Raw genomic sequence first — 10,298 nt, 5'->3', positions numbered from 1 at the left:
TGTAATGCAAGTTTCATTTTCTCTTTCTCAATAAAAAAGGCCTTGTCACTAAAGACCAAAATATTGATTTTTTTTTACTCACACTTCTGTGAAATACACTGTTGCAATAACAAATCATTGCACATTTGTGGGGGTTTTTTTTCCTGTCCTACCGACCTTTTAGCTCACACTTTTGTCTAAAGTACAAAACTGGTAATGATATGTGGTGTTAAGTGGAAAGTTGGCTTTACTCTTAATCTATTGTAAAACTTTGAAGTGAAATTTACTCTTTAATTTTAAACAAATGGCTCCGGAAATTACTTGGCATTTGATTGTGTGTGAATGAATATGACGGCTAAACATCCCGGCCGGCGCCTTGGCAAGACCTAAGGTGCAGCCTGAAATGTCTCTATATATGTACCTCACTCCTCAGGAATGGGTATTATATTTGCATACACGCACTCGGCACTTTTAGTTGGAAGAGAGGCGAAACTGTGCGTGGTACTTGCCGCGTTGCTGCTGCTGCTGGGCGCCCCCGGCGTAGCAACGGCAGATGCTGTAGCCACATCGGGGAGTGGCCGTGGCGGCTGCACGCGGAGCTGCGGTAACATCAGTATCGAGTACCAGTTCGGTATGGAGCCCGGCTGCTACCACGTGGTCGGCTTCAACCTCACCTGCGACACTCGTACCACCCACCCAGGCTGTTCCTCGGTGGGTGCTCGATATCTCCATCCCCACTAGAACAGTGCGCATCAACAGCATCAGAATGAGGCGCCTCGAGAATAATGGCCGTGGCGCGAACCGGACATGGGGTGGCGGCCTCCCAAAGGCGGGCCATTCTTCCTGTCAGAGTCGGAGAGCAGCCTAGTGTTGATGGGCTGCGACTCCCAGGTCCTTGTCCGGGAGCTGGGAGGGGACAACACATTGGTTGCCTCTTGCAGTGCCATCTGCCTATTGTCATGGCCCTCACAACAGGAGGACGCTTCTTAGGAATTTCAAGGAAAGGTGCATGCTCGAGCATTGGTTGTTGTCAAATAAACATCGTTTTAGGCTACTCGTCCTATCTCATCCAGATTCACGGGATGGATCAATTGGGGATGGATCTGCTTGCGGATATCTACATGGTCGACCAAGGATTCAACTATACTACCGATACATTCTATTCTAATTCCACCGAGTATCCTCCTCGAGCATTGCCAGCCTTGCTGAAGTGGGTAATCATTACTCTGACAAGTAATTGTCCTAGAAATTTATCTGCCCCGAGTGTCGCAGTGCCCACAGCTCTTGCCAAGACACGGATGCTAAGGCACGGGGGTATCGATGCGAGTGCTCTGATGGTTATCAAGGCAATCCATACATCATGTATGATGGATGCATAGGTATTTACATTGTATATGTTATGAACATAGGTCCTTAATTAAACTTTGCATTCACATGGATCATTGATTTATATAAGAATCATATTGAAAATCATGTGCAGTCAACCATCAAGTGATTTTATTTTTCATACATACTTTTACACAAATGAACTATCAGATTTATAGGCCTGGTTTAGTTTCCAATTTTTTTTCCAAAAACATCACATTGAATCTTTGGACACATGCATAGAGCATTATTAAATATAGATAAAAAAGAAACTAATTGCACAGTTATGATGGAAATCGCGAGACGAATCTTTTGAGCCTAATTAGTCCATGATTAGCCATAAGTGCTATAGTAACCCACATGTGCTAATGACGGATTAATTAGGCTCAAAAGATTCATCTCGCGGTTTCCAGGCGAGTTATGAAATTATTTTTTTCATTCGTGTCTGAAAACCCTTTCTGACATCCAATCAAATATCCGATGTGACACCTAAAAATTTTCTTTTCGTGAACTAAACAAGGCCATAATTACCAACATACAAAAGAAATTTCTAGAAGTGACCGATGATGCCAGAAGTGGTCCCATATACGTGGATATTTTTTAAAAAAGGGTAAATTTTGGGCATTTCCTTACATATTTTCTTCAAAGTATGGTTCTATGATCGTTTTGCAAAGATACCTATAGTTCTAATCACAATTATATTTTCCATCCTAGACTTCTTCATTATCTAAAAAGAAGATTTTTCCCCTCTACTGACCATTACAATTTTGCATGTCTAGATATCGATGAGTGTAATTCTCCCAATATATAGCCATGTTTCGGCGAATGCAATAACACACAAGGAGGATATAACTATTGGTGCCTAGATGGCTTAAAGAGCAACGCTACTCAGCCAAAAGGATGCGATGGTATGTAGATAATTATATGAGTGTTTCAACTTAACGACATGTATAACAAAACAAGTACTTGCTTAGATTGATACATAATCGACTATACTAGCTAATCGGTAACCCTAATATATTCGCACAAACAATTTATTTTACATACTTTTGCACCCACTTTTTATTTAAAAGTTTTATAAATTTGTTTTAAGCACTCAAGAACAAAACAATTTAATTTATTAATAGTTCAAAAAAATTAAAATTTATATTTTTAAAATTTTATATATAATCCACACTACCAGAGAACCGCACAACTAGATAATTTATCCCTTGATTTCTCAACATTGTTTTAGATCTCCTTCCTAGGTGTGTACCTTCAGGAGTAAGTTCTATAGTTTGTGTAGACATTGATGAGTGTGCGGTAACATGTAGCCACGTCAAGGAGTGGCCGTGGCGGCTGCATGAGGAGTTGCGGCAACATCAGCATCGAGTACCCGTTCGGCGTGGAGCCCGGCTGCTACCATGCAGTCGGTTTCAACCTGACCTGCAACCACTCGTACCAGCTGCCCAGGCTGTTCCTCGACGATGGCACGGTGCAAGTGCTCAACATCTCCATCCCCGATGGAACCGTGCGAATCAACAGCGGCCGAGCCAATCTCGAGGACAATGGCCTTGGAAGCACAAACGGGACATGGGGGCGGTGGCCCCCCAATTGGTTCTTTCTGTCGGAGTCGGAGAGCAGACTAGTGTTGATGGGCTGCAACTCCTAGGTCGTTGTCTGGGAGCTAAGAGGAAACTAATTGGTTGCCTCTTGCAGTGTCATCTGCCCATCATTGCCCTCACAAGGACGCTTCTTAGGAATTTTCAGGACAAGTGCGTGCTCGGGCATTGCTTGTTGTCAAACAAACATCATTTTAGGCAAAAATACACTTGGGTCATTTCATTGTCAATGTCAAGATGGAGCAAATGGGGATCCCTTTAAAAAGGGGATGCATCACATCCAAGAATTTTTTGACATGTGACAATTCACTCAAGAGCAGATATCTTACCATATTTATGTATTTGTGTCTTTGCATGGTTATACAGACTCAGTATATATACGAGTCTATGGTAGTTTGATCATCATTCCAAAATTTATAGCTTAGGTCTTTCTTAGTCTAACATATCTCAAAACTTTATCCACTAGATTTGTCTCTTCATGGATCTTCCTTTTCAGGGTTAAGCATAGCTCTAATAATTTCTGGTGGATCAATTGTTCTTATTCTGGTACTTGCTACTCCCCTAGTAGCACGGTCAAGCAACGCAGGGTTAAAAAACTGAAAGAGAAGTTCTTTAAGCAAAATCATGGATTGCTATTGCAGCAACTAATATCAAAAAACACAAATTTTGGTGAGCGAATGATAATTACCTTAGAGGAGCTCCAGAAGGCCACAAACAATTTTGATAGATCTCGTCAGGTCGGAGATGGAGGGCATGGAGTCATGTTTAAGGGGATTCTGGACCTAAACGTTGTGGCCATAAAAAAAAATCAAAGATTATAGTTCAAAGAGAAATCGGAGAATTCATAAATGAAGTCGCAATACTTTCTCAAATTAACCATAGAAACGTGGTGAAGCTCCTAAGGTGTTGCCTTGAGACAGAAGTCCCATTGTTGGTTTATGAATTCATTTCACATGGGACCCTTTAACATCATCTTCATATCGATGGTCCAATCTCACTGTCATGGGATGATCGATTAAGAATTTCACTTGAGGTTGCTAGAGCTTTGTCCTATCTACACTCAGCTTCTTCAATGCCAATTTATCAGAGATATTAAGTCCTCCAATCTACTTCTTGATGATAGTTTAACAGCAAAGGTATCGGATTTTGGGGAATAGATCGATCTGAAATAACTACAGTTGTTCAGGGAACAATTGGTTGCTTAGATCCCATGTACTATTATACTGGCTGATTAACTGACAAGAACGATGTTTTTAGTTTTGGAGTTCTTCTTGTGGAGTTGCTTACTCGAAAGAAACCTGTTGCTGATACATTTGATGGAGATAGCCTTGTTTCACATTTTGTTTCACTGTTATTAGAGGGAAACCTTATTGACATAATAAATCCTCAAGTCAAGGAGGAGGAAGGTGGAGAAGTCCATGAAGTAGCTGCACTAGCGGCACTGTGTACTAAATTGAAAGGAGAAGAGTGGCCTTCAACGAGAGAAGTAGAGATGGCACTGGAAAACATATTATCAAAAAAGGGCCCCTTCCATAAGGGAAATAGGGAATCAAGTAGACCCAGTAAAAATTAAATATCAGCTCTCTACATGTCAATTGAAGGAGTTGCCACAGAAGCAAGTAGACAATCTATGGAAGAGGAAATGCTATTGTTTCCTCGATAATTATGCTCTGGCTTCAGCTAGGACACTAGCAAGCTTGCAAATGACCCAATAACTTATGTACTGTCGTATATTTCTCTTGTTCTGTTATAAGTAATTCCTAAGATATTTTGCTTTGAGACAATAATGCATAAGAAAATTGCAAGTCATAACTCAAGAAATTGCAATCGGTTTGGGCTTATTGAGTTTGCTTTACATAACCGACTACTTAGCTTCGTCCTGTTTCGTTATCTAATTAATGTGATTGATTTACTGAATCATGGTGTTAAGGGATATTAGGAATTACAGCTGAGCATTACAGTGTCACTGTTCTAATGCAATAATGCAACTGCATTGTTCTCTCCAGTCATGGACCTCATGGTTGTGTATAGTCACGGATGGTGACTCTAAAATGTAGCCGTCTTAAATTGGGAACGCTAAAATGTAGGTATCCACAACCGCAATCTGCACATATAGGAAAGAAATGCAGCTTGACGGTATATTAACCACCCGCCCATCTTCCTCTGAACATAGAGCGAATTGAGAGGGGAAACCAACACAAGAAACAACCTTAGTTAATTCAAGAATCATATAACAACCCAAACTCAATACAAAAATGTAGTATTTAAAAAACAAAATGGAGGAAGAGTTGGCAGGAACCTTTCTGTCCGAGAGGGTTCTCTAAGAATGGCTATCATTTCGACCATCCCCTTCTTCTATCCCTCTCGCATACTGAAATTTTGCAAGAGAACTTTTAAAATCTCTAAGAAAACTTCAGTTGCATGAAACATTAACAGACCAAACAAGAATGGAATATATGGGAAGCATGGCAATCAAATTACACATTGAAAACCTGTGTGATCTGACCAGTTTTTATTCCCTCTTTGATCGGCTTGGCCTAAGGCCCTGTTCAATCTCTCGTGTTGGAGATGGATTTTTGTTGCACGCAAAATGAGAAACCTCAAACCTCATTAGCACATGATCAATTAAGTATTAACTATTATAAATTTGAAAAGTGGATTTATTTGCTTTTTTAAAAAAAACAACTTTTATTTAGAAACTTTTTTGAAAAGAACACACCATTTAACAATTTGAAAAGCGTGCTAACGGAAAACGAAGAAGTTGAAGAATAGAACAGAACCACCCCCCCCCCCCCCCCCCCCAAAAAAAAAAACAAAGAAAGAAAGAAAAACACTTGTGTATGCAGCAACCAGTATGCTTCCGCAAATCGTACCACCAAACATTAAACGGAACAAGATATTTTGTTTCAGTAACAACACCAGACATGTTATTTATCTCAATTAGTATGAGTGGCCTTTATGCTTTGGGAAAAATAATGCAGGCATTCTAGAAGCCTCATTACGTAAGCACTGCGCTGCGCAGCAATCCTTGAGATAATACCAATGAGTTAAGTGTACTCATCGGGATTTGTCTGGCTTCTAATAAGTGGGATACCATCTTCTCTCCACACAATTCGGTCCTCACATAGGGCAGTAACTGCCTCAACATAAACCTGATGTTCCTGTAAAATAAGGTTAATAAATTAGCAAAAGAACATATAGCATCAATTGCAGCTAAGTGAAGATGTCATAGCCATGTATCATCGAAGGAATTTCAGTTCAGCATAAGATATGTACCTCATGAAGGACTCTTGTAGCCAATTGCTCTGGAGTATCATTGGCTTGCACAGGTACAACCCTTTGGGCTAGAGTCCTTCCTATGTCATAGTGCTCATCCACAAAGTGCACAGTTGGACCCGAGTACCTGTGTATAGTTGACACTTAGACAGTTAGTGTACATACAAAGATCATTCTCCAACTAACCTTATACTCAGATTTATTTATTTATTTTCTTCAATGTGAGATATCAGACAGACCTAACTGCCAAGATATTGCTTTCCATGGAAATAGCATTGAGTAGATGTGCAAACTGCACAGAAGATACTGGTAGGTGACAGAGCAATTGTGAAGTACCTGGCTCCTGATGCGATGACTGCTTTATGCACCTTCAAACCATAATAACCTTTGCCTCCAAATGCCGGGAGTAGTGAAGGGTGAATATTCAAAATGGATTTTGGATATGCCTGAACTAGCTCAACCGGTATAAGCTTCAGGTAGCCAGCAAGTAGAATGAAGTCTACCCTGAGTTCCCTGTTTCACAGAAGAAATAAGGATGGGCTGAGAATCTTGAGACCTGTTGCATGTGACAACAAAAAATATCAGAAGTAGACAAGCCAGTCTTATAGAAGAGGATTTAAGTGAATTGGGAACTACAAACACGCAGTAAAGAAGTAAAGATGGAGTGGCTATTGGTAAAAAAAATCAAGTGGGACATTAAAGCATATCAGCCAGGAAATAACAAAACACTCCAACAGTAGAAGCTAATCTGACCAACTGAGTGGACACGCCATACAAATGAAGAACACGCTCCAACAGGGTAGTGACACACATTCAGTAAGTAAACACTAAAATCTTTGAAGTACTGATCAATTCATCTTCATTTGACAGCTTCGAACCATGGTACTCCATACTTAAAAACAGACAAATTGATTAGAATTTTTTTGTCAGCACACAAGACAAATGTATTAGATTTTTTTTTGTCAGCACACAACAATGTATGCATTTTGCAAACAAGACTAAAAGCAAGTGTGAAGAATCTCATATGTTGCCTTGTGTCGATCATTTTTTTCTGCAAATGGACTTATTTAACACCTAACAGATGAACTATAAAGCTAGAAAATCGAATGCCCAAGCCTGAGATCAACGCAACCAACCTCAGACCATTCAACAGCTCATCAGTAGATACCCCCCTCTGGAGCAGACTTCGACTTAGGGAACACAACGACCGGTATGTCATTACCCCTCGCATGCTCCGCTCCTCCACAGCCTGCAAGCCACATCAAAATACCCAATAAATCCCAACAATTCCACCCAAATCGCCACCCAAAGAGCTCAAGGAAGCAAAGCATCGTCGTTGTCATTGTCATCACCTGGTTTATCGGTAACCAACGCAACCACAACGCCATTCACGTCCCCACCCAGAGCGGCATCGTGGATCGCCCGGAGGTTGGATCCCCCACCGGACACGAACACCACGAGCCTCTTCCTCTCCACCCCGACACCCCTAGCCTCACCCCCCCTTCGCCCCCGCCCCCACCGCCGCGTAGGCGCGAGCATCCGGATGGGGCGGCCGCCTGCAGCGGACAGCGCGAGGTCGCGGCTGGGAGACGAAGCCCACCCAAGAACTTCGCCGCTCGTGCTGCTGCTTAGGCATCGGATTGGGGGAGCAGCGCAGGCCGGAGCCAGTAGAAGCGACGGCCGCCTCCATCGCGAGATTCCCCCGCACCTCGCCTACGCAAGAGGGGCGGGCCCAGGATTTAGAGGTTGGGTATTCAAAATAGGTAGGGGTAAAACAAAATTCTTTTTACCTCCAGAAGTCCAATAATTAATTGGTATAATATCACACATTACTAATCGTATAATATTATAGCATATAGAACACAAAATTGGCCATAACTTTATAAATTGATAGAATTGATCATAAGTCCAAATTCTTTAACATATATAAGTACTAATTGTTCGACATATGAAAGTGGCAACATATAAAACATGTAAAGGATAGAAAATGGTAAAATGATTAAAAAAATCTTAAAATTTAGAGGAGAACTTTTCGATGCTTGATATTTTAAAAATGAGCGATGATGTCCTCATCCTTTAACTTGTAAAAAGAATTCTCTTCCAATGAATGTAGATTGTTGCTCATCTTGCCTCTTGTTTTTATATAGTTCATAGAAGAAAACACCCTCTCTAAATTCTCTAAATTCCTAACAGCAGCTCATATATATAAATTTAACACTCTGAAAATTAAATATTATGGTTCTAAGTTATCTAAATTCCTAATATTTACAGCCTTATACTATCAATCTGTCAATAAATATAGACTTCTGAAAAATAAAGAAGATAGGAACTAAGGAAGTTGAATCCTTCGGTGCTAGTGAACTATTGAACTGGAGTACTAAAGAACAAATCAATAAATCAAGCCGTCGCCGCCAGAAAACATAACTACTATTGAACTACCTAGGACAAATCAATGCAATGAATCAAGCTGTGGTCGTTCGGCCGCCGCATCGCGTACCTGTGTAGTGGCCTGGCGGACTGGCGGCCTGCACGCCGGCGACGCGCCGACGCCTGACGGTCCGAGCCCCGACGCCGCACGCCGCAGCCGCCGACGAGCACGCTGCAGACTGGACTGCAGTCGCCGCCGCACGCCCGACGCGCCGCCTACCCGCCTCGGCGCCGGCAGCCGCCGACGCAACCGCTGCAGTCGCCGCCGCCGCACTGCCGCACGCCACCGCCGCCGCACCGCGCACGTCTATCCTGCGGAACCCGAAGAACCCTAGCGCCGCCGGCCGCCGACGACGAGCGCGAAGTGGGAGAGTGTGTTACTGCCGCTACGCATCGAAGCGAGCGGCCGAGGGGATATTGCGATGGGACGCATGTGGGCCTTCTGCTGTTGTTAGACACCAAGCCCACCAAATTTACAGCCCGGAATTATGTTCGAGGTTGGAAAGGCCCAATACACAACAATACTATAGTTAAACTAGCCATTTGGTCGTGCGTTGCACGACTTTAGATACATGTAGAAAAGCTCTATATTTATGGGTCATAATATATCGTATAATGAACTATGTTTTACTCCCTCCATTTCAAAATATTTGACAATATTGACTTTTTAGTACGTGTTTGACCATTCGTCTTATTCAAAAAAATTTAAGTAATTATTTATTCTTTTCATATCATTTGATTCAATGTTAAATATACTTTCATGTACACATATAGTTTTACATATTTCATAAATTTTTTTAATAAGACGAACGGTCAAATATGTGTTAAAAAGTCAACGGTGTCAAACATTTTGAAACAGAGGGAGTATTAGACATATAGATAGAAATATCATGAAATTGTCCTTTCCCTCAATCAGGATATCCAATTTCTCCTGTATTTTCATGTCTCGCATCTTTAGAAGCCTGCTCCAAGTTCCCATAAAAAGATGGCCCTGAAATTGACTTCAACAGGTGTTTTGAGAATTTTGTTTCAGGCTCCATCTTGTTCCATGCTTGCCACAGGCTCATCAGCTAATCATTCAGTCGTTAGATTGAGCAATATATTTTTTTTCCCTTTTTTAACAGTCTGCTTGAAGTACCTGCATCTAACTATGACATCGATACAAATAAAATTGTATTACTTATGAAATTAAACAGCCATACCCCTCTAGAATACGATCACAAGATTTCAGCTAGGCACAGTGTATTAAGGGCATTCCCAACCCAATGACTAGGATGGTGTCCATAGCATTAAATAAGTTGCCACTTAGGACAAAAATGATATGGCAAGTGAATAAATGAGGAAAGAGAAGGAAACCATGTCTTGCATGAGACATGGTTTCTACACAACATCCAAGATATCATATGAGATAAGTAGCATTAAATTAAAGTATGGAATAGTGGTGTTTGCATTGGAAGAGTAGTGTCTAGTACTAGTTTCTTGATGATGTGAAGTTTATGAAAACCATGTCTAGTGTTATGGGTTGGGACTGCCCTAAAGTCATGCACATGCAGTCATGCAGTGAGGCTGAACAGGTGCAATGTAAGTAGTCTAAAGATTTCAGTGCACAAGAGTAGGCAGTTACACCATGCTCACAAAATTTGACAATGC

At 41.4% G+C, this 10,298-nt stretch overlaps 3 pseudogenes; 2 read left to right on the top strand and 1 right to left on the bottom strand.

Moving 5' to 3' along the window:
• Positions 1-414: 414 nt before the first annotated feature.
• On the top strand, positions 415-2,391 carry LOC127773500 (wall-associated receptor kinase 2-like; annotated as a pseudogene).
• Positions 2,392-2,686: 295 nt separating this feature from the next.
• On the top strand, positions 2,687-4,883 carry LOC127773499 (wall-associated receptor kinase 2-like; annotated as a pseudogene).
• A 920-nt stretch (positions 4,884-5,803) lies between these two features.
• Positions 5,804-9,019, bottom strand: LOC127772587 (phosphoribosylglycinamide formyltransferase, chloroplastic-like; annotated as a pseudogene).
• Positions 9,020-10,298: the final 1,279 nt, after the last annotated feature.

This window comes from Oryza glaberrima, chromosome 5, assembly GCF_000147395.1.
Source record: "Oryza glaberrima chromosome 5, OglaRS2, whole genome shotgun sequence".
Lineage (NCBI taxonomy): Eukaryota > Viridiplantae > Streptophyta > Magnoliopsida > Poales > Poaceae > Oryza > Oryza glaberrima.
Note: the sequence above shows the minus strand (reverse complement) of the source record. Positions and strands in the feature narration are given on the sequence as shown.